General features: G+C 41.1%; 2 protein-coding genes across 3 annotated transcripts in view; one reads left to right on the top strand and one right to left on the bottom strand.

Annotated features, from left to right (window-relative positions):
- LOC109423689 (uncharacterized) overlaps positions 1 to 22,944 on the bottom strand; it is a 125,419-nt gene extending 102,475 nt beyond the window's left edge. For both annotated transcript variants that reach the window (XM_029873087.2, XM_029873078.2), the window contains exons 1-2: positions 22,394 to 22,944; positions 15,809 to 16,428 (exon numbers count right to left, since the gene is read on the bottom strand). The gene's annotated coding sequence lies outside the window, so the exon portion shown is untranslated. The remainder of the gene's footprint in view (positions 1 to 15,808; positions 16,429 to 22,393) is intronic.
- LOC109423702 (pseudouridine-5'-phosphate glycosidase) overlaps positions 1 to 23,792 on the top strand; it is a 520,698-nt gene that overhangs the window by 220,781 nt on the left and 276,125 nt on the right. The gene's annotated exons all lie outside the window — the stretch shown is intronic.

Raw genomic sequence — 23,792 nt, forward strand, 5'->3', positions numbered from 1 at the left:
CAGCGTGATGCATTTTCATCCAAATCCGTTCAACGGTTCTAAAAAACGGTGCTCTTGAAATTTTGAGCAATGTACTCCAAATACCTTGTCCTTAACGGGGACCTGAACTTGGAACGTCTTTAAACGCAGTAGGCAAGACAAAGTTTGCCGGGGACAGCTAGTTATATTTAAAATCTGATTTCGGGTACTCCTTCAGGAATCAAAGGGATTGTGGGAAGAATAACCGCTTCAGTTAAAATTCACATATATAAAGAATTTAAAAAAATTCCTTGAATTCCTTGAGAATTTTCCGAGGAAATTCCTTAGGAAAACCTTGATTAAATTCCTTAAGTAACCACTGTGGAAATTGCTTGGGTAATCTCTGGTAACTTCTTGAGGAGTGCCTGAGAAAGTTCCTTAGGTAATCCGAGCGGTAATTTCTTAAGGAATCCTGAGGAAATTTCTTGGTGATCTCTGCTGAAATTTCATGAGTTATCCCTAAGGGAATTCTTTGAGAATTCTCTGAGTATTCCCAGAACAAACTCTGTGAAGAGCAAACTTTTGAGTAACTTTTTTGGGAATTCCTTGAGGATTCTCTAGAGAAATTTCGTGAAGGATCCTTGAAGCAAATTCTTGAAGATTTTGTCTGGAAATGTCATGAGTTCCGGAGTTCCTGAGGGAAGTAATTGAGAATTCCCTGAGGAAATCCCTTGAGGATTCTTTGAGGGTATTTCGATGAGGACTTCTTCGGAAATTCGGAATATACGGATGAATTCTTGAAAGAATTTCTGGAGGAATTCCCTTAGGTGTTTCTGGAGAAAATCCTGAATTAGTTTCCGGAGGAAATTCTCGGCAAAATTCCGGAGGATTTTATGAAGGAATTCTGGAAGGAATTTATAGATGCTTTTCCGGTAGAATTTCTAGAGGAATTTCTTGAACATTCCCAGAGGAATTTTTGGATGAATTCCTAAAGAAATTTCTTGAGGAATTCGCGGAAGATTTTTGAAGGGATTCCAGGATAACATACTGGAGGAATTCCTAGAAGAGATTACCAGCGGGATTGCTAGATGTATTCGCAGAGGAATCTCTTGAGGAATTCCCAGAGGATTTTCTGGAGGAATTCGCTGAAAAGATACTGGAGGGATTCCTGGAGGAATTTCTGCAAAATTCCAAAAGGAATTTCTGGAGGAATTTTTGGAGAGTTCATGGAAGAATTTGTGGGGGAATTCCTAGAAGAATTTCTGGAGGAATTCCCGGGAAAACTTCTGGAGAAATTCCTTGAGTATCATTGGCGTATCTAGGATTTTTTGCTAGGGGGTGCCTAGGGGGTGCCAGTTTCAGTGGATTTCAGGTTGTTTTGCTTTTCTTGTTAAAGGAAATACCGATCAACCCTCAATTTCTTAGTATAACAATATACTGCGTTTCGGGTAAAATTAGCCCGCAAATTTTACCCTTCCAGGATGTTACGATTGTCGCATCACGTAGTTGTACTGGTTTTACACTTTTCCCACCATGTGAGGTTTGAAAACTTGATAACTTGATTGCGTGTAATACAAGAAATTAATATTTTCAGTATAATTAAAATTGCAATATAAGGGTACACACCTAGAAAATATTATGTAATTTTAAGTGTCCTGAACCTGACATATACGTGCATCTTCAAAAACACAAATTTAGAGGTTATAACATGTAAATTTACGTCTTTCAAGACACCCCAAATAAAACTCTTTTTTCTTAGCCTCTAGCAATCGCTAGAACCGATTTGGCAGATAAAATATAGAAAAGTAAAATATCGTCATGCATGGGATTCGAATACCGGATCTGCTGATTGTGAGCCACATCTCTTACCTCTCGGCTATTTCACCGAGTTAGAAGGTGGCTGATGAACGTGATACTAATTCTACGTTTCTGATAAAACGGATTTGTTGACATCTAACGCAACCAACCAGCACTTACATGTTGCGCGTAAAATTGAGTCCAATTTGTGATTCAGTCTTGAAAACGTTTACGTGTTTTGGTGATTCCGTTTCATAGAAATTTCAGAATTTCTAAGTGTGTATATATTTGCATATTTGGTTTGACAACAACATTAATTGCGACAGCGTTTTTGTTTCATTAGTTGAACACTATCACGTGGACATGAAAATACTTTTACAGAGAAATTATGAGTATGATACTTAACACTATAAAATTTGGACTCGATTATCCTAAATTCCGTTTTGAAGCTTCACGAACGTATTATCAATCCAGTAGAAACCCGGAACTTGGTGCGAGCGAACTTCGATTTTTCTCTTCAGAATTGTGATGTCAACTGGATTGATAGTATATCTGGAGAGCGGAATGCTGTATAAAGTTGAAATTTTGACTTTGTAATCAGTCAAAGTTTCAGCTTCGTACATTCCGGATAATCAAGTCCGGTTTGTAAGTAAAATACAAGAAATTTGTGTTGGAAAGCATTCTTTCGGTTATTCCTAAGGGAATAACTTCCAGCATTTTTTTTTTTGAAATTGTTTTACAATTTATTTCATCTTTTGCAAACCTCTCCGTAATTCCTTTGGATTTGGCAAATTTCACGGTAACATTTTTGTATCTCCTTTGACAGTTTCTTTAAGAATTTATTTGGTAATATGTTTGGAATTTGCTACAAAACACCTTTCACGCATCTTTTGAAAATATGTTCGGCAATTCTATTAGGAGTTTATTTGGCCTTTTATTTCATTAACTTGATGATTTTGTGGCTATATCGGTCTCTTTCTACTCATAGTATAAGGGAGTAGAGATCAAAAGGGCCCATATAGCCGAGGCGGTAAACGCACGGGTATTCAGCATGACCATGCTGAGGGTGACGGGTTCGATTCCCGGTCGGTCCAGGATCTTTTCGTAAAGGAAATTTCCTTGACTTCCTTGGGCATAGAGTATCTTCGTGCCTGCCACACGATATACGCATGCAAAATGGTCATTGGCAGAGGAAGCTCTCAGTTAATAACTGTGGAAGTGCTCATAGAACACTAAGCTGAGAAGCAGGCTTTGTCCCAGTGAGGACGTTACGCCAAGAAGAGAGAGAGAGAGAGAGATCAAAGTGGATAATGAAATGATAGATATGATAGAATTCGCTAGGTAGCGAACAAGTGTGAAAATTTTATAGAAGGTGAAATTAGGCAAGTAGGCCATGTATTGAACGAATACATCGAATGCGTGAAACTTCTGCCGTGCGACCTGTGCTTTTAAACAGATCGACTTGGTTGGTAGTTCATACCACCTTACCAAGACTGGCAAAAGTTTCACGCACCCGACTGCCTATGTATTGTTCTGTTTTCATCACAAATTCTATCGATCGGTAGCATTTGCTTTCTAATAAATATAAATACAATCAAATCATTAAAAATTACAAAAGTGATTACTGAAAAAATTGCAAAAGTACTGAAAACAGAAATTTTTGAATGAATTTCAGAGAAATAGCCATTGAAAATATAGAAAAAAATAAAAAGAAATTGCTGATTAAATTCCAATGAAACTACCGCTAAAATTTTCATAAAAAACACCATACCGAAAAAACCCTCAGAGAAATGGCCATACTGCGGTCTAGCGAATACGGAGTCGTGGGTTCGAATCCTACCAGAAAGCGATTTTTTTCACAAATTCATCGCACAATTTGTAAATTAACAACACTCTATGCCTTCTAATTAATAAGTTTTTCCCGTAAATTTTTATAGAATTTTACTAGACTTCTCTAGTAATACTTCCTAGGATTTCTATAGAAATTCCAACTATTCCCGGATTCCTCTAGAGATTTCGAGATTTTTATTGGGATTCCTACAACTGGAATTTTTTGAAGAAGGCCAAGAGGAGTTCCAGAAAACACCGTAACTAATTTCTAGAGTAATCCATTAATAAAAACTCTGGAGAAATTTTTGGATGAGTCTTCAGAAAATTCCCTAGAAGATTCACCAAAGGCATTTCTGGAAGTATCCTAGGAAAACTGTCTGGAAGAATCCCAGCAAGAATGACAGAAGAAATCCCAAGAGGGGTTTCTGCAGGTATCACAGTAATATTTGAAAAAATTTCAGGAAAAATCCTTTCGGATTTCCAGGAGGAAACAACAAAGGTACTTCTGCAAGGCTCCTAGGAAGATTTCCTTGAATAATTCCAGCAAGTTTTTGAAGGAATCAACGAAATTCAACAATCCCTAGAAGAATTCCGGAAGTATTACAGTAAGAATATCTGGAGGAGTCCTGGGAGGGATTGCTGGAGGAAACTATACATGAATTTCTAGTAAAACCCCATCAGAAATGCCTGAGGGAATCCAAAGAAAAATTACTTGGAATACCTAGAGATGTCCCTGCTAGAATCGGTAGAGGTATTCTGAAAGAATCTATAGAGAAGGCCCTGAAGGAATCGCAAGAGGAATTTCTAAAGAATCTCAGGAAAATTTCCCGTAAGAATTCCAGCCATAATGCCAGAATAAGTTCGTATAGCAATCTAGATGATTTTCTGGACGTATTATAGTGAAAATTGCTGGAAGAAATGCTGGAAGAGTCCCAGGAGGAGTTGTTTGAAGCATTCTTGGAGGAAAGCAAAAGAGGAATGCAGGAATTCCATGAGGAATTTCTGGAGGTATCTTTGTATGAAACCTTTGGATGAATTTCTGGATCAGCCCTTGGAGAAATCCCTAGTAGACCAACCGAAGGAATTTCTGCAAGATTTCTAGGAAAATTGCCTGAAAAAATCCCAGCAAAAAGCCAGGATAAAGCTCTAGAAGAATCTCAGTCAGAAGAATCAGTTAGAATCTCTGGAGGAGTCCTAGAAAGAATAGCTGGAAGAACCGCAGGAATTGCTTGAGGAATCCCAGCTGGCTGTTCTGGAGGAATTCCTATGATTCCGGGAGCTTTCTAGAGAAATCCTAGCATGCCGGGCGAACCCTAAAAGAAGTTTCCCTAATAAATGCCTGGAGGAATACAGTTCTCCTTGAAAGAATCGGTAGAGGTATACTGGAGGAATTCCTGATGGAATCGAAGGAAGAATTTCTGGAGGAACATCAGGAAGATTCCCGAAAGTATTGCAGCACGTAAATATTCCAGGAGCAATCCCTAGAAGTATTTCAGAAGGAGTCCCAATAAGAATTTCTTGAGGAATTCCAGTTGGAATTCATGGAGGATGGTCAATCCTTAACGAAATCTCTGGAAGAATCACCGAATGGATTTTTAGAAAAATCCCAAGAGGATTTTCCGGAGGGATTTTAAAAAAGAATTCTTGAAGAAATCTCTAGTGGAAGCCATAACATAATTCCTGAGGGAAACAGAGTGAGAATTTTTGGAGGAGTTCTAAGAGAAATTGCTGGAAGAATTGCAGCAGGAGTTGTTTGAGGAATCCTAGCCACAATTCCCGGAGGAAGGCCAAAAGAATCTCCTGAAGGAATCCCAAGAGAAATCTAGAAGAATATCTGAATAAAATCTCTGAAGTAATTCCTGGAAGAACACCGGAGAAACTTTTAAAAGGATCTCAGGAAAATTGTCTTGAATAATCGCACCAGGAATTCTTGAAGGATTCCCAACAGAAATTTTTAGAGGAATTCCTAGAAGAATTTCGAGAAGTATTATAGTAAGAATTGCTGAAGAAATCCTAGGAGAAATTGCTGGATCATTCTCTGTAGAAATTTCCGTCAGGACTGTCTGGAGAATCCTAAGGGAAGTTTACATATTGAAGAAATATCGGGAGGAATCCATGAAGGAAGCCTAAAGAAATCACTGTATGAATAAATAAAGGTATTTCTGGAGGAAATTATGAAGAAGTCTGTTGATTGTTCTTACCAATATCCAAAACGTCAAATCGTTCAATAGGTATATAAACAATTCCGGGTATAGGTCTGTTTGCAGTTCAGAAGGAATTTCTCGGCCTATCTTAATGCATGGGAAATTCCTTGCCTGAATCGCCCAAGAAACCGTTTTTCTTCCATCGCAGTACGCAGTTGCGAAGAAATGACAATTCAAATGGCAGTCACCGTAGAAAGTTTCTGCCAGGAACTCGAAACTGCGCTTATAGCTTAAATTTTGTTCGAATGTGCTAATAATAAATATTGGAATTATTGTGTGAAGTTTTAAATTTTAGGTGACTGTTAAGGAAATATTCTAGGGAGTGCCAAATTTATTCTAGGGGGTGCCAGGCACCCATGGAACCCCCTCTAGCTACGCCAATGTTGAGTATTTTTAGAGGAGTTAACGGAACAATTACTAGGGAATTGTTGGATGAGTTTCTGAAGGAATTCCCGGAAGATTTTCTGGAGGAATCCCCGGAGAAGTTCCTAAAGGAGTTCTTGAGGAAATTTGTGGATGAATTTCTGGAAAAATTCCTCGAAAAATTTCTGGAGGAATTCCCGAATGAATTTCTCAAGGAACTTCTATATATGCTTAAGCGGGGCGTTATGTCCCGCTTTCTTCCAGTTTATAAGTTAATAAACGAATGGAGGTAGCATGGCGGAAAAACCAGTTGAGCACCACTGCCATTCAAAGAGGGAAATGGCGCTGTTTGAAGAGAGCTTTTGCCATGAAGCTTTGTTCCTATACTTACTTCTTACTACGCCCGACTCGAGTCGCAATCGCAGAGGTACTCCAGTCGTAGCTATGCCACCACCATTTCGCTTCTGGGCCTTGGCACTCGGCAGCACAGGATGTGGAGTGTGCTTTCCCTGGCAGCCGAGAAGGAAACATAATGCTATCTTCGTTTAAATATTTACACGATTATAATCATTTTGTGTTCTCCCACTCCCGCTCCTGCCGGGGCGCGGTGGTGTCGTAGAATGAACAAACGGAACGAAGTGTGGGCCCACTCCGCATCGGGACCGGAGCACCCGGAAGATGGGAAGGCGGAGCGGTATGGAGCCAAGTAACTGAATTTAATTTGCTCAGGTTGAGGAAAGTTTTCTTTTCGGAATTGCTTGCTGCTGATGTTACTTTTGGGTTCCGTTGCCGCGCGGCATGGGGATGGTATTTTTTCACACAGCACGCTCGGTGGAAATTAGCCTTACTGAAGCTTCTAGGAGGGCGCCCTGAAAGAGACTGCCAGGGGGATGTTGGGATGGTGAGAAAAACGTGGTTTACGGTAGCAATCCGTATAAGGTAAGTGCCTGTTTGCGTCTGAAGAGTGTGCCAACTGCGAACTAAATTTGTGGATGCTTACTCAGTGACAGTAATGGTAGATGAGTTTTGAGATAAAGTTTTTGCGTGTTTGTTTGAGAAATCAGTTAGGTAGGTAGCAGCAATATTTGAGTGCGATTAGGTGAAAACTTGCCTCCGAAGTTGAAAAGTGTTTCGCTCGAGATAAACTAATACCGTTTTTCTTTTTGATCCAGTTCCAACCTGGGTTAGAACTGGATGAGATCACAGTTTGAACCCCAACCCGACTTCGGTTTCGCTTGTACTAAAGTTTGTTTGACGTTGTTTGTTTACACATTTTCCGCCAATCCAGTTCCAACCCAGGTTAAAAAAGAAAAACGGCATAAGAGCTCGTCCACATTTTACACATTCAGTTACATTTCTCATGAATCACTGTCTCAGCTTGAATGCCTTTGTTTTGCAAATGCAAAACGATACTGTTAGGAGGTTTTAGCTTAGCTTAGACTGACTGCACATATCTATGGTTGCTACTCCGTGATTGACCGGAACCAATGACAGATGCACAATGAATCAACTGGATAATTTACTGGATTTGGTCAACATTCTCACTTTGCAACCTTCAGAGGCTCTCTTAAACGTTACAATAACACCGCCAACTCCATCCTATCAGTCAGGTTGGGAGAGGGAAGGAACATTAGTACCCAACTTATGTGAAAATTGCTGTTTACCGCACGGCTGTGACACGTCTCCACCAAAGGTTGAAGGAAACATTGTTTGTGATTAGGAAAGGTAAAACGATACTGTTAAAGAGGTTTTAGTACAAAAACTGTGACAGCGGTGTTAAGCAAGGAAGTGGCATCCTAATCCCATCAATGCAATGTTTTCGTAGCCAACTCAAGCGTACGGCTCAAGCTGACAACCTATCTTTTACACAGCAGCATAGTTTTAATGCTGGGTAAGAAAACAAGAAGACCATAACAGTCCCCTGGTGTTAAGCGGGAACCACAATGATGCGTCGACTTCGACTTCAGCGTTACCGGATCCGTCATTGTACTAAAAACGCTGACGGATGCGTCAACGCAAACATTCCCCACAATGCTGCGTTGCGTCGTGCGTTTGTTTACATTGGTGATGGAATTTAATCGCGGATATGGAATCTCAATCGGAATCAACATTGCAGCCAGATTTCTGCAGCCGGACTGCATAAACCATTACCGGAATTTGGAATTGAATATCCGAATTACCAGCAGCCGCATGTGTGGTCAATATAATCATTCATTATTTGTGAAAATTGTGGAATTTGAAGGAACTTGTTCTGGGATTCTTCCGGCAAAAACTTTTTCTGGACTTCTCATAACAGGAAACCCTTCTGAGATTTCTTTGGTAAAAATTCCCTGTTTTGAATTTCTGGATTCCAGACGATTCTTAGAAACATTCACAAGATTTGCGAGTTCCGTAAGGAATTTAGCAATGAGTTTTATTTCGAATTCTTTCTAAAGTTTTTTCTAGAATCACTCCCGCAATTCAACGGGAATTCTTCCAAGATCAGGTTCAGGGGTTTCATCGAGAATTTTTCCAACATTCCTTTAGGAAATTTATTTAGACAACCCCTCAAAAATTTCTCTAGGAGATCATTCAGGATTTTGGTTTCCCTAGACAAAAAACTAGTTTCCTAAAAAATCCCCCAGGAATTCCATCGGCAATTTCTCCAGCAATTGCTTCGGGAATTCTTCAAGGAGTTTCTTCCAGAATTTCTCTAACAGTTTTTTAGAAAATGTTTTTAGTAACTTCCTTCTTTTCTTTTTACTTTTCTTCTTGTCTGTATTAACGAGATTTTTAGCCCTAGGCTAGTTCATCTCGCTACCCACGCTTTACTTCCTTTCCGAAGGAAGAGCTCACATGCTGTAAGTTTCTCGGGAGTGAGATTCGATCCCAGGTCCTCGGCGTGATAGTCACGTGTTCTAACCATCATACCAGGTCTGCTCCATGAGTAACTTCCTGAAGAATTTCTCCAAGAACTTCCAAGACATTCTTCGAAATTTTCTCCAACAGGTCTTAAGGAAGTTTCTTTGGTAGGTCCCTAAGGAAACTCACCAGCAGTTCCTACAGGATTTATTTTTTTCCAGAATTTTTTTCGGGAATTTATCCGGGCATATAGTCTTAGTAACTGTCCCTGTTCCCGTCAAACCCGAGCCTGAGACTCAGAAAGAAGAAGAATAAGATGAAGAAAAAGAAGACGAAGAAGATGAAGGAAATTTTGGGAGTTACAGTTCTTGAATAAATTCCCTCATCGAGAATTTCTGTACGAAATCCATCGGGAACTATTGCAGAAGTTTCATTGTGTTTTTTTTTTTCAAAGTTTCATTAGGACCTCAATTGGGAGGGGAGTCCATCGAAAATTCCTTCAGAGGTTCCATCTTAAATTCTTCAGGGCGTTTTTTCGAGAATTTCTTCAACAGTTCTTTGAAAAAAATCTCCAGGAGTTCCTGCAATAATAACTTCAAAATTTTCTTCAAAAATCCCTCAGGAGTTTTTTTTTAGGAATTTCTCCAAGGGTTTCATCTGGAATTCTGTCAGAAGTTTCGCCAAGGGTTTCTTCAACAACTACTTCAAACAGCTTGAAAATTCCGCAGTAGTTCTTTGGGAGATTTCTCTAGAGTTTCCTGCAGGAATTTCTCCTGGAGTTTCTTTGGACATTATTCATAGGGGATTTCTGCAGGAAATACATCGGTAATTCCTTTCTTCCATGATTTTTTTTCAACTTTCGACTATGTATTCTGGAGTTTGACAAAGATATTTTTCAGGAGTTCTTTTTTGAAATTTTTCAGACAGTTTCTTCTAAAATGTCTGCATGAGTTCATTCGGAAATTTCTTTAGGTGTTTCCTCTAGAATTTCTTGAAGAGTTCCTTCAACTCCTGAAGTTTCTTTAAAACCACCTCTCTTCTTTCGGAAATTCCATCAAAAGCTCTTTTGGGAATCTCATCAGGAGTTCCTTCGAAACTTTCTCCAGGAGTCAACAATTCTTCTAGGATTTCTTCCGACGATCTCCAGAAGCTGCATTGGGAAACCATGCGAGATAGAGTTTTTCGAGTTTTCCAAAAAAGTTTTATCGAATTTTTGAAGCACTTCCTTTATTATTCTTCCAGGAAGCTTTTTAAAATCAATTCAGAAGATCCATTGGAAAGTCCTGCAGGTGTTTCATAAGCGATTATTGCAGGAATTTAATCATGATTTTCCCCAGGAACCGCATTTTGAGTATTGAAAATTTCTCCAGGCGACGATTCCTTCAGTAAATTTATTAAAAATTTCTTTGGGAATGTCCCCTAGAGTTGGATTAGGAATTACTCCTGCAGTTCAATCGGCAGTTACTCTTGGACTTCTTCGGGAATTCCCTCAGGCGTTCTTTTGAGATTTCCTCCAGGATGCCCTATGAAAATCTCTCCAAGTATTTCGATTGCAATACTTCCACTAACTTAATTGATAATTTCTCAGTGAGTTACATTACGAATGTCTCTAGGAGTTTCATTGTAAATTATTTTTGAAACTTTAGAAGTTTTACCAAACATTCTTGAAGGAGTTCAATCGCAAATTCCTTTAGGAGTTTTTTCAAAAATTTCTCCTCAAATTATATCGAGAATTCCCCCGGGAAATGCTTCAGGAGCTCTGTCAGGAATTTTCCAATAAGTTTCTTCCGGAAATTGCACAAGAGTTCTATCAGTAACTCCTCCCGTAGGGTTTTCGTATTTCAGGACCACGCGTGGCCGCGTCCGGAGTTTCTTCAGGTATATCTTTGGGAATCTCTCCATGATCTACTTTGGAAATTTCTCAATAAATTTCCCGAAGGAACTTTTAGAGGATTTTCTGAAACAACCTTTGGGAGATTCCTTGAAGGATTTTTGGCTAAAGTCTTGAAAGTCTTGGAGGAGTTCCAGGAGAAACTACTGAACAATTGCTTGAAGGAATTCATGAAGAAACGCCCGACAGTACTGCTGTAGAATTTCCCGAAGAAGTACCTAGAAAAATTCACCTTGGTATACCTGAACAAATTTGCTGAAGAAATTCCCGATGAAATTCCTTTGGCAATTTCTGTAAAACATCGTTATGAATTCCTGATGGAACTCTTGCGAGAATTTTCAAAGGAATTCCTGAAGAAAATTCTCGAAGGGCCTCTTTTTAGAAAAACTCGATGGAACCCCTTAAGGTATCCCAAAAACAACACCTGGAGGAATTCCCGAGTTCCTGCAGTAATTTCCGAAGAAACTCTAGGAAAGAATCCCAAAGCAACATTTTTAAGGATAACACGTTGAAATAAATACCTGGATGAGTTTGCGATGGAACTCTTGGAGGAATTCGAAAAAGAACAGCTGATGAAATTCCCGACGGGAATTTCTGAACCCGATTAGAAGATTCTAACAAAAATATAACATAATTACAGTCGAACCTCCATGAGTCGATGTTCCTTGACTCGATATCGACTCATGGGGGTATTTATTTTCATACTGAAAAATAATTTCTGGCTTACTATGATGGTCCCCCGAAAAAGCTTCCCAAAGGATTTTTGTTCCACTAACTCGATGTTTCCTTGAGTCGATGGTCCCTTCAATATCGACTCATGGAGGTTTAACTGTATAACTGACCATGATATTTATAACTGGTGGTGATATAATTATGTTTAACATCTTTGGTGTTGAAAAATGTTATAACTCAATCATATCATATTGTGTTATAAATAATGTTTAATAACTTATTGTGAAATATTTTAGTTTTTCTTCTGTCAATTCAGAAATTAATTTTACACAATTGTATCAAAATATGATAGAAACTAGTTTTCTTGAAGCTGAAATGTATATCATATTGTGTTATAATTTTGATCTTATTATAATAAAATAGGTTATTGTTGTGATTAGATTGGCGAACTTTTTGTTACAATTTAAGTTATTTTAAGATCATCCTGCATCTAGTTTATAACATAATAAGTTATCGAAAAATTTTATAACAGCATACCACATTGTTTTATTAACTTGATATGTTTTTCTAGTCGGGAAGGAACTCCTAGAGTAACTTCCGAACTTCAAGGAGCATCTGAAGAAATTCTTGAACGAAATCTTGGAGGAATTCCAGGAGAAACTACTGAACAATTTCTTGAAAGAATTCATGAAGAAACTCCCGACCTAGCTCCCGACGGAACTCCTGCAGGAATTCCCGAAGAATTACCTAGAGGAATTCCCCACGGTATACCTGAAAAAATTCCCAATGAAATTCCTTTGGAAATTCCTGTAAAACATCGTTATGAATTCCCGAGAAAACTCTTGAGAGAATTTTCTAAGGAATTCCTGATGGGAATTCTCGAAGGGCTTTTTTTAGAAAAACACGATGGAACCCCTCCAGGTATTCCCAAAACAACAACTGGAGGGGTTCCCGAATTCCTGTTGTAATTTCCCAACATTTTTAAGGAAAACACGATGAAAAAAAAACTTAGATGAATTCGCGATGGAACTTTTGGAGGAATTCCCAAAAGAAAATCTGATAAAATTCTCGACGTAACTCCTTAAGGAATTTCCGAAGGAACTCCTGAAGAAACTTCCGATGGAATTCCTACAAGAATTTGTTAAGCAGCACCTGAAGAAATTTCTGAAGGAAATCCTGGAGGAATACCCGATGCAATATCTGGGGCAATTCACGAGGGAACTTTGAATGCAGTTTTAGGTTGAATAGTTGGGAGAAATCCCGAAGGAACTCCTGAGTGACCTCTTAGAGAAAACCGCAGCAATTCCCGAAAGAACACCTGGAGTAATTTTCGAAGGAAGTTCTAGGGGAATTTACAAAAGAACTTTTTGAGAAATTCCCAGAGCATTCCCTGGAGTAAATCCCGAAGGGACTCCCGGAAGAATTGCCGAAGGGGCTATTGAAGGCATTTCCCGAAGGAACTCCTAGGGGTTTGTCTGGTAGATGTTCTGAAGGAGCTTCCGATGGAACTCCTAAAGGAATTCCCGAGGCAATACTTGGAGGAATTTCGACGGAACTCTTTTAGTAAAATCCAATGGAATTCTCGAAAAACTCCTGGAAAAAATTCGAAGGAATTCCTGGAGGGATTCTCTATGGCACTCCTGAGAGAAATTCCCGGAATTCCATAGAGCATCTCCCGATGGAACTACTGAATTATTTTGTTTGAGTTCTCAATGGAACTCCTGGAGAAATTCTCGATGGCAATCCTGAAGTGATTCCCTCGAAGAGTTCCCGATGGAATACTTGCAGGAATTCCTGAAGAAGCTCGCAAGGGAAAACCTGGAAGAATTCCCGGAACACCTCCTGAAGGAATTCCCGAGGGAACTTCTAGAGGAATTATCGAAGGAATTCTTGGAAGAATTTTCAACGGAACTACTGGAGGAATTTCCGAAGGAACTCCTAGAGCATTGGTTCCCAAACTTTCAGATGCGCGACCCCCTTTGGCCAGCAGTCATACTTTTCGCGACCCATCATAGACATTCTCTCATTTGTTGTCTGTTACAGCTAAATATTCGACTGTCTCTCGCGACCCCCTGAATGAAGGTCGATGACTCCTTTCGGGGTCGTGACCCAAAGTTTGGGAAACCATGTCCTAGAGAAATTCCCGATGGAGCTCCGGGAGATATTCCCGAGAGAAATCCATTAGGAATTGTCGATGGAACTCCTGGAGGAATTCCCAAAGGAACTCCATGAGGAATTTTCGAAGGAACTCCTGGAGGATGGGAAATAAGTTCCTGGAGGAACTCCAAATGGAATAGCTGGTGAAATTGTCGATGGAACTCCTGGAGGAATTCTTGAAGGAAGTTCCGAGGGAGTACTTGAAGGAATTTATGATGAAACTCCTGGAGGTATTCCCAAAGGTATAGCTGGAGCAAGATCTGGATGTCCAAAGGAATTACTAATAGAATTCTAGAAGGAACTCCTTTAGAAAGCCCTGATATAACTCCTCAAGAAATTTTGGAAGGCAATTCTCGAGGAAGTTTTGGGGAAATTTCAAGGACTTCCTTGAAAAAACCCCAGATGAATGCTCGAAAAAACTCCTGAAAGAATTTCTGGTGGAACTCCTGAAGCAATTGCCGAGGGATCTCCTTGAGAAATTCCCGAAGAAACTCCTGGAACAATCCCAAATGGTCTTCCTCGAAAGTCCCAAAAAAAAGTCTCAGAAGGAATCCCTACCAATAGAATCACAGAAGGAAGTTCTGTTTTCGAAATCCCAAGTGAGATTCCTTTTGCCGGAACGCCGGAATGAATCTCTGCAGATAGAATCCCAGATGAAATTCCTGCTTGAGGAACTCAAGAAGGGATTTCTGTTCTCCTGAAGATTAAAAAAAAAAAAGACGCGGACACCGTCTTCAGCCAGAGGCTGTACAGACTGAAAACTGAATTTTAACTTAACACTAGACAAGGGACAAACACGGAGCACGCACCAGTGGATACAGAGACGACACTATTCTCACGCAAAGTTTCATCGTCCGGAGCGGAAATCGAACCCTCACCCCACAGCATGGTGCGATTAGAAGCTTGGTGACCCTAACCGCACGGCTACGAGGCTCCACAAAGATTTCCCTAATGAAATCCTTAGAAAATGTCTTAAGTGAATTTCTGACGGAACATGGGCAATAGGAATCCCTGGTTGGAGGAATCTCGAAAGAAAACCCCGTTTAAATAAATTTAAGTGGAATATTTCACCTCCAGAAAATTCCTGGAGGGATCCTAAAAGAAACCCGCTAATGAATCCCAGAAAGAATTCCTGCTAGAAGAATGCCAAAGGAAATTTCTGTCGAAAAAATCTCAGAAGTTTCTGCTAGAGGAATCCTGAATAGAATCCTGAAAAGATCTCCTGGAGGAATGCCTGTCATTAGTTAGATTATTTTGAGTCCGCTTCGCTGGGTTCATAATCCCAAACCTGGAAAGTGACAAACGTATTTAAACCAAGATTTAAACAGTCAGAACATTTTCTTCTCAGCAGTTTTCACTTTTGAAATCCAATCGTATAATTATGAACTATTCCATATGAATAAACATTACCACCGAACACCAGCTTCGATGCTAGACGCTGCGTTACAGTGCGTTAACTTTGAACATTTTCGAAGTTTAGAACAACTTCAGCATTTTAGTACAATTACGTACGTCACGCAACGCATCATTGTGGCTTGCTGCACTGAAAGCCATTGGTTCAAACCGAGCTATCAGTTAAAGCTGAAGTCAAAGTTGACGTAGCATTGTGGCCCCCGCTTCAACTACTTTCAGTAATGATAAATGGCAAACTCGTGTGTCATGTCTCGATCATGTGTGCTTGTCAAAAAGCGCAATCGTTGCTGCACTCATTTCTGAACTATCTGCCATGTACAAAACGCTCGTAAGGCCGGTTGTCCCTTATAGATACGAGGCGTAGGTCATGCTCGAGATAGACCTGCAAACACTCTGAGTTTTCGAGTGACGCGTGCGTTATGATAACTATACCTCTACATAATCTGGAAATTAAGTGATGATGAATGAATCATCGAAGCATAAAAGTCACCTTCTCTCAAACAAGGCCACCATAAAATTCAAATTTTATCAAACTCCATTGCAAGCCATCGAACAGATGCCGTCACAGCAATTTTATGACCCAAATTGCCCTTAATGATCCATTGGCCCTACCTGAATGCACACCACCTCGACGGTGTTTTATTACGCACCCCACTGTATTGCACCAATTCGTAGTACTCACCTTAAAACAAATTTACGATTCTTTGTCGCGTTGCGGGCGTATTTTCGCCAAGGCGTCTCGTCGTCTAGCCGTCGCAGCAGCAGCAGTAGCAAATAATTAACAATTTCGTCTGATCCGGGAGAGTCGATAAATTAATTTCTGCGCGAACAATTCCCCCCGGACGAGATGAGAACAACATCCAGTTGAAAGTCAGGTTTTTCCGACAGATTTCCTTTCAGACACAAAAAGAAAAGCTGTGAACCCAATAGACGGCAAGCGGAAGCAGAAGCGATGTGATGGCGGGGCCCTAGATCTTCGAGAACCGCAATGGATGACGACCTGGGTTGAGGCTGGCTCTCGATTAGAATGCCACGCTGCTGTTTTATGGCTTTCTCTATCTCCCAGGGGTCGCTGTAGGTAGGTGTTGCGTTTGCAAACTCGTCGTGTCGTCGCTTCGGCTGTAGACGTTTAGAGGGTCGTTGGTTGTTGGTTAGATGAGGGGCGCGATAAGCTTGTTGTCGGTTTCAGTTTGTGCGATTTTGTGTTTTTTCTTCTCGCTGTTCTTTCGGTTTTATTTTATGGCAGTTTTTCGAACTTAATACTGGCGGCATCAGATGATTCTTCGTCGTCCTCCGGTTCTTCTGAAATGGAAATAAAGAGCGGAACGAAACGGTTTGTTAGTTAACCGGACTGGACAGACTGTCGGCGTTTGGCGTTGAAGGAAACGTTTATCGACACTGCAGTGCCATTATGCACCATTAAAGTGGCAGTTCTTGTCATCGAGCTGATTTCGACCGAAATAAATTTTTTCAAAATGTTTGTTTAGTTTGGTAGTGAAACATTTGATGTCATGCTTCTGGATAATGATTGCTTCGCACTTTATCAGTCCTCACCAAATGAGCATTTTATGGGTTTGAAAAGTTCGATATCATCCTAATTAGACATTTTCGGTGCGAAAATAACCAATTTTTGGCCTCAAACCTCTCCCAAACAAACTGAATTATACGACCAAATTTCAGGAAATTCGGCGACAAAAACCCGTCATGACGAAGAGAATAAACCCGTTGATAATACCCTATCCCTCGATGATCACTCTACCTTCTAACTCGGTGATATAGCCGAGAGGTGAGTGGCGGAGAAGAATGAATCACGAGCTCGCTGCACTTTACGGCGAACCCAGCATCCAGAAGGTGGCCAAAGCCGGAAGGATACGGTGGGCAGGGCATGTTGCAAGAATGCCGAACAACAACCCTGCAAAGCTGGTGTTTGCAACTGATCCGGTTGGCACAAGAAGGCGTGGAGCGCAGAGAGAACGATGGGCGGACCAGGTGGAGCGTGACTTGGCGAGCATCGGGCGCGACCGAGGATGGAGAGCGGCAGCCACGAACCGTGTATTATGGAGAAATATTGTTGATTCAGTTTTATCTTGAATTTGATGTAATACTAAATAAATGAATGTGAGTGATATGCCTCACAATCACCGGACCAGTGTACGAATGCGTACCAATATTTAACTTTCATGACTTGTACAGTGACCGGCACAAAAAAAGATCCACCATATAGTGATCGCAATGATCACCTCCATCTGCTTGTATTAAAGCTTGCTGGAGGTATATTCTATCATATACACATTGATAATTACAAATTTTCAAAGAATTACAAGTAGTACACATGGTGCTCACTTATAATAGTAACTTTCAAAATAAAATTACACTGGTGTTAAATTATGCGCACACATGAAATGAGTGATTGCAAGAGATACTAACGTCAAATCATTTGGTGTCTTCAGCACATATATTCCTTGCATTCCAACGAAAAACATTGCAGAAGACAGCTAGATGATCTGACGCTTTTTTTTTGCATACTTTTGATTCTGAGAATGGGTACTTTAATACGACAGTGGAATTTGATGTTAAAAGATAGCGTTATGATTGAACACCCGTGTGTACCACTTACAATACATTGAAATTTTGTTATTATCAATGTGTATATTATAGAATATACCTTCAGCAAACTTTAGTACAAGCAGATGGAGGTGATCATTGCGATGACCGGATGAAGACCTCACGCTGAACCTGGTCAAAGGTAAATTGCTCGATGAATGGCAGAAGCGGAAGAACCGGATCGAAGGTGAACGTTCAGAGATGATTCTTTAAGCCGGCTCCAAGGACTCAAATCGTGATGCGTGGAGTTGTAGCAGCTACAGCCGTGCTTTCTGGAAACTTGTTCACCAGCGACCGTTGGTGGTAGAAGATATTTTTTGACATTCGTAGATGACTACAGTAGATATACCGTCGTCTATATTTTACACCGAAAGTCTGAAGCCTTGAAGAAATTTGAGGAGTACGTCTAAATGGCCAAAACGCAGTTTGGAAGAAAGCCGAAAATCTTGCGATCCGATCGTGGTGGAGAATTCACTGGAAGGCGTTTCAACAAATTTCTGGAACGTAATGGCATTATAGGGCAGCTGACTGCACCATATTCCCCTCAGCAAAACGGAGTGGAAGAATGGAAAAATCGTTCCCTTGTGGAAATGGCCAGATGTATGCTGATTGATGCCGGCATGGACAATCGATTTTGGGGAGAAGCAGTGGCAACGGCGAACTATTTGCAGAATCGTCTTTCATCCAGGACAGTTGAAGGAACACCGTATCATCGATGGTTTGGACAGAAGCCTAATCTTGGATACGTGCGCCCCTTCGGTGTCGATGTTTACTGTCACATCCCAAGCGAGGATCGGACGAAATTGGATGAGAAAGCAATCAAGCTGAAGTTCATAGGATACAGTGAAGTATCGAAGGCCTACCGTTTACTCGATGTGAATACCGGAAAAATCACAATCAGTCGTGATGTCAAGTTTCTTGAGTCGATCAATCCTGGAACCCGATTTGAAGCACAGCAAACAAATGATGAAGTTGTTGTTCCCTTGATGAGCGATCGTGCGGACAAGTCTGGTGTCGTTTGTATGGATGATGATGATGAGTATATCAGAGGATGAAGATAAAATTTTAGATGATGCAGGAACTATTCCGAGCGGAACTGAAAGCAATCACGAAGATGATCCGAATGATGTCGAGAGTAAAAATGCATTGCGTCGATCAATGAGGACCAACCGTAGACAACCCCCAAAAAGGTATGCGTGCACAGCCGAATCAGATGAACGAGAGCCAAGGAATCTCAAAGAGGCGTTGGATTCCACTAACAAAACCAAGTGGCAGAACGCGATGATGGAAGAGCTGGACGCAATGAAAGCAAACAATACTTGGGATTTAGTTGATTTACCCACTGGAAGGAGCCCAATTGGTTGCAAATGGTTGTACAAGGTCAAGCGAGATGCGACAGGAAAGTTTACGAGATACAAAGCACGTTTGGTGGCCAAAGGATTCAGTCAGCGCTACGGAACTGACTATGATGAAGCTTTCGCTACTGTAGTTCGGCAGACCACGTTTAGGACCCTGATGTCAGTAGCAGCAAAACGAGGAATGATCGTAAAACAGTATGACGTAAAGACAGCGTTCCTCCACGGCAACCTTAAGGAGGAGATTTTTATGAAGCAGCCTCCAGGGTTTGCGGCTAAAGGACAAGAGGATAAGGTGTGCCGTTTGAAGAAAAGTATTTATGGCCTAAAACAAGCAGCACGTTCATGGAATCACCGATTGCATCAAGTTCTTGTGGAGGAAGAAACTCGAAATTTGTGTCAGCCTAATGGTAATTCACAAAAGTCTTAGCGAATTCCTTTGGGCATTGAAATAAAAATAACAAAAATAATGCAAAGATTTAAAGAAATTATGGCTCTCGTCTATGGGACAAACTGCACCACGGGTCACGGCACTGGCGCACGATCGCTGCCCTAGTCACGACGTCAAGATCATCATAGGAGATTTAAACGCTCAGGTAGGCCAGGAGGAGGAATTCAGACCGACGATTGGAAAGTTCAGCGCCCACCAGCTGACGAACGAAAACGGTCTACGACTCATTGATTTTGCCGCCTCCAAAAATATGGCCATACGTAGCACCTTTTTCCAACAAAGCCTCCCTTATCGTTACACCTGGAGATCACCACAGCAGACGGAATCTCAAATCGACCACGTTCTGATTGACGGACGGCACTTCTCCGACATTATCGACGTCAGAACCTATCGTGGCGCCAACATCGACTCCGACCACTATCTGGTGATGGTCAAACTGCGCCCAAAACTCTCCGTCATCAACAATGTACGGTACCGGCGACCGCCACGGTACAACCTAGAGCGACTGAAGCAACCGGTTGTCGCCTCAGCATACGCGCAAAATCTCCAGCCCGTGTTGCCAGACGAGGGCGAGCTCTATGAGGACTGCTGGAGTACAGTGAACGCAGCCATCAACGACGCAGCCGAGAGCACCATCGGGTACGTGGAACGGAATCGACGGAACGAATGGTTCGATGAAGAGTGCAGAACGGTTTTGGAGGAGGAGAACGCTGCGAGGACGGTAATTCTGCAGCAAGGGACTCGTCAGAACGTGGAACGTTACAAACAGAAGCGGAAACAGCAGACCCGCCTCTTTCGGGAGAAAAAGCGCCACCTGGAAGAAGCGGAGTGTGAAGAAATGGAACTGCTGTGCCGTTAGGGGCTGTCCATTAATTACGTAAGGGAATTTTAGCGCTTTTCTGACACCCCCTCCCCCCCTTGTAAGATTTTTTGTATGAAAACCCAAAAATTTTTGTATGGCACGTAAGATTTCTCAAGCCCCCCCTCCCTCCACAAACCCTTACGTAATTAATGGACAGCCCCTTACCAAGAAACACGGATGGTGTATCAGAAGCTCAACGCATCCCGGTACTGCTTCGTGCCGCGAGCCGAAATATGCAGGGTTAAGGATGGAGGCCTCTCGACGGACGGACGTGAGGTGATCGAAAGGTGGAAGCAGCACTTCGATCAATATATGACTGGCGTGGAGAACGTAGGCACGGGAGACCACGGCAACGGAGAAAACGACAATGCCAGCGGAGGACGGCAATGAACCAACTCCCACGCTGAGGGAAGTTAAGGATGCCATTCAACAGCTCAAAATCAACAAAGCAGCTGGTAAGGATGGTATCGCAGCTGAACTCATCAAGATGGGCCCAGAAAAATTAGTCAACTGTCTGCATCGGCTGATAGTCAGGATCTGGGAAACCGAACCGCTACCGGAGGAGTGGAAGGAAGGGGTAATCTGCCCCATACAAAAGAAAGGCGGCTATTTGGAATGTGAGAACTTCAGGGCGATCAATATTTTGAATGCTGCCTACAAAATGCTATTCCAGATCATCTTCCGTCGTCTGTCACCTAAAACGAATGAGTTCGTGGGAAGTTATCAAGCCGGCTTCATCGACGGCCGGTCGACAACGGACCAGATCTTTACCGTACGGCAAATCCTCCAGAAATGCCGTGAATACCAGGGAATCCCTAACGGAATCACTAAAGTAACTCCCGAAAAATCCTGGAAATTATCATGAACGAATATCTGAAAGGATTCGAAAAGAACTTACTTGATAAATCCCTGAAGAGATCACTAGAAGATATTTTGAAGGAATCCCTGGAGCCATTTCCGCAGGAATCACTCGAGAAGTAAACGAAATAAACTCTGGAGGGATTCCAAAAGCACTCCTCGAAAGATTTACGGAGTAAATTTTTGAATAATTTCCCTGAAGGAATTCCCGAAATAACAGTTGAAGCATTTTCTGATAAAATACCTGAAGCGGTTCCAAAAGAAATTCTTAGTGGAATTTTCGAAGCTATGGCTAGATGAATCCACAGTGGAATTCTTAGAAGAGTTCATGGTGGAATTCCTTTTGAGGAGCCCGGAGGAAATCTTTGGTGGATGTATTTCCAGAGAAATATTTTAAGCAATTTCCGGAGTGGTACTTTGAAGATTTTCCAGGGAAATTCCTGAAGATTTCCCACAATGAATGCCGAGATGAAATCCCGAAAGAACCAGTGGAGGAGAACGCGAAGAAATTCCCAATGAAATTGAAAGAGGAATCCCTTGAGGAATATTCGAAAAAATATCTCTTGAAATTCTTGGTTAAATTTCCTGGACAAACCCTGGTGGAGTTCACTGTAGAAATTTCTGAATGAATCTCGTGAGGAATTCCCATAGGAATAACAGGAGGAACTTTCAGAGTAATTCTTGGGGTTAGTCTCAGAGGAATCTTCATCTGGTATGAATTTATCTCACCAAACCGGAACTAGGAAGTTAATAGTTCTCTTTGGGCATTTTTTCTGATATTTCTGGAGAATTTTTTTATATGAATGATTAAGAATTTATTGAATGTTTTTGTTGTGAAATTTGTGAAGTCTTTTAAAAATGCTGTCAATGAAATACTTGTAATAGCCCGGATGGATTTTTTTCCGTAGAAAGTTTGTAGAAAATTTAATATAAGTTTCAATAGAATATTTCAGAATTTTCCACGAAAAATTGAAAGAAAAATAGAAATCTCATCGTTGGATATCTGTGAAATAATAGTGCTGAAATACTTGCATAAGTCCAGGAAAACCCTAACGACTATGACACGTTTCTTCTTCTTTTAATATTCGTAGTTGAATTTACCAAAACTGCTTCAATTGCATTACACAAGGAACCCACCTTCTTCGTTGGCTTGATCGTTCTCTCTGGTCGAGTGGTTGTGGTGGCAGCCAAATTTGAAGATCTGCTCCCGTCTCATCTGGGTGGTAGTCACACTGAAAGGCAGGCAAGCTGGTACAGTAGCTGTCTGGTAGTTGGTGGTCACTCCCAGTTATGCTGCCATCATCATCATCATGCGCATCATCATGGCAGTATCGTGTGGTGGTTGCTGCTGCTGCTGCTGCTTGTGATGCATTCCGGTGCAGTAAGTTTCGTTAGTAACAATGATGGAGAGGGTGTGACTGAAGATGTTACTGTCGTTGTCTGGCTGCCAACATGATGATTCCATCATCATGGTACTTCTTTGGATGGCGTGTGGTTTTTTTTTTTCTGGGAGATGTCGGATTCAGGCTTGATTTTGGTCGGATCGTTGAGTTGTGGCTCGAAGCTTAGTTGCAACTAAACCGGAGACGATGAGCCATCATCAGTGGAGCATAAACTGAAGTTGAAGCGATGGTGTCTGCGGTGGATGGTCCTTATGGGTGTTGTGGCGAGTTTCGGATGCAATTTCTGAAAGAAAGTAGACGAAAAAGAGTGGCATAAGAGTTTGCTACATCATTCGTAAGAAATCTTTTGGTAGATGGATTATAATGGTTTATTAGGTGAATGTAAGACGTCGGTAACTTAAAAAAAAAATACTTATGAGTAATTCTTGCTGAGACCAGGCCACTATGTAAAAAGTGTATTCTAAGATATAGGTAATTGATTAAACTGTTGGAATTGTAGAAATTGTTCCAGAAATTTTTTCAGAAATTCCGTCTAGAGACTCCTTAAGAGCGTCCTTAAGAAATTTCCTCAGGGATTTTCTAGGAAACTCTTCAGAAAATTTCCGTAGAGATTCCTCCAAGAGTTTTTCGTTTGTAATATTTCCAGAATTCCTTCTCATGAAACTCGTTTACTCTCATAGGTTTCACTTGCCCCAGATATTGAAATGCACTGGGACAGGTGAGGGTAGTTAACTCAAGGTAATAATGAAGCCTTGCAAATAAATAGTAAAGGAATCATGATAGTAGGTCTCACTTTCCCCGGGGTACCTTAAAACATGAAACGAGCTCACCAATTGATAAGAGCATCCATCTATTGCTCCATCTGCTGGCCCGAGAACTAGTTTCTGATGTCGCCGACAAGGATGTTTTCGATCATATGGCAATCATTTGACTCATTTGTCTATATCTCAATTCAGAAACAACAACTATCACCAAGGACGCCATATTCTAACTCTCATATTTACGGCTTTAAAGTGTTACTACCACCTACTTATACTAAACGATCGAATTTTTTGATCGTTTAGTTTGAGTAGGTGTTACTACCCAAGTAACACCCAAGTAACAATCAGCATGCCTTGAAGGTTTATTCATGT

This window comes from Aedes albopictus, chromosome 3 (genome assembly GCF_035046485.1).
Source record: "Aedes albopictus strain Foshan chromosome 3, AalbF5, whole genome shotgun sequence".
In the NCBI taxonomy this organism is placed as follows: domain Eukaryota; kingdom Metazoa; phylum Arthropoda; class Insecta; order Diptera; family Culicidae; genus Aedes; species Aedes albopictus.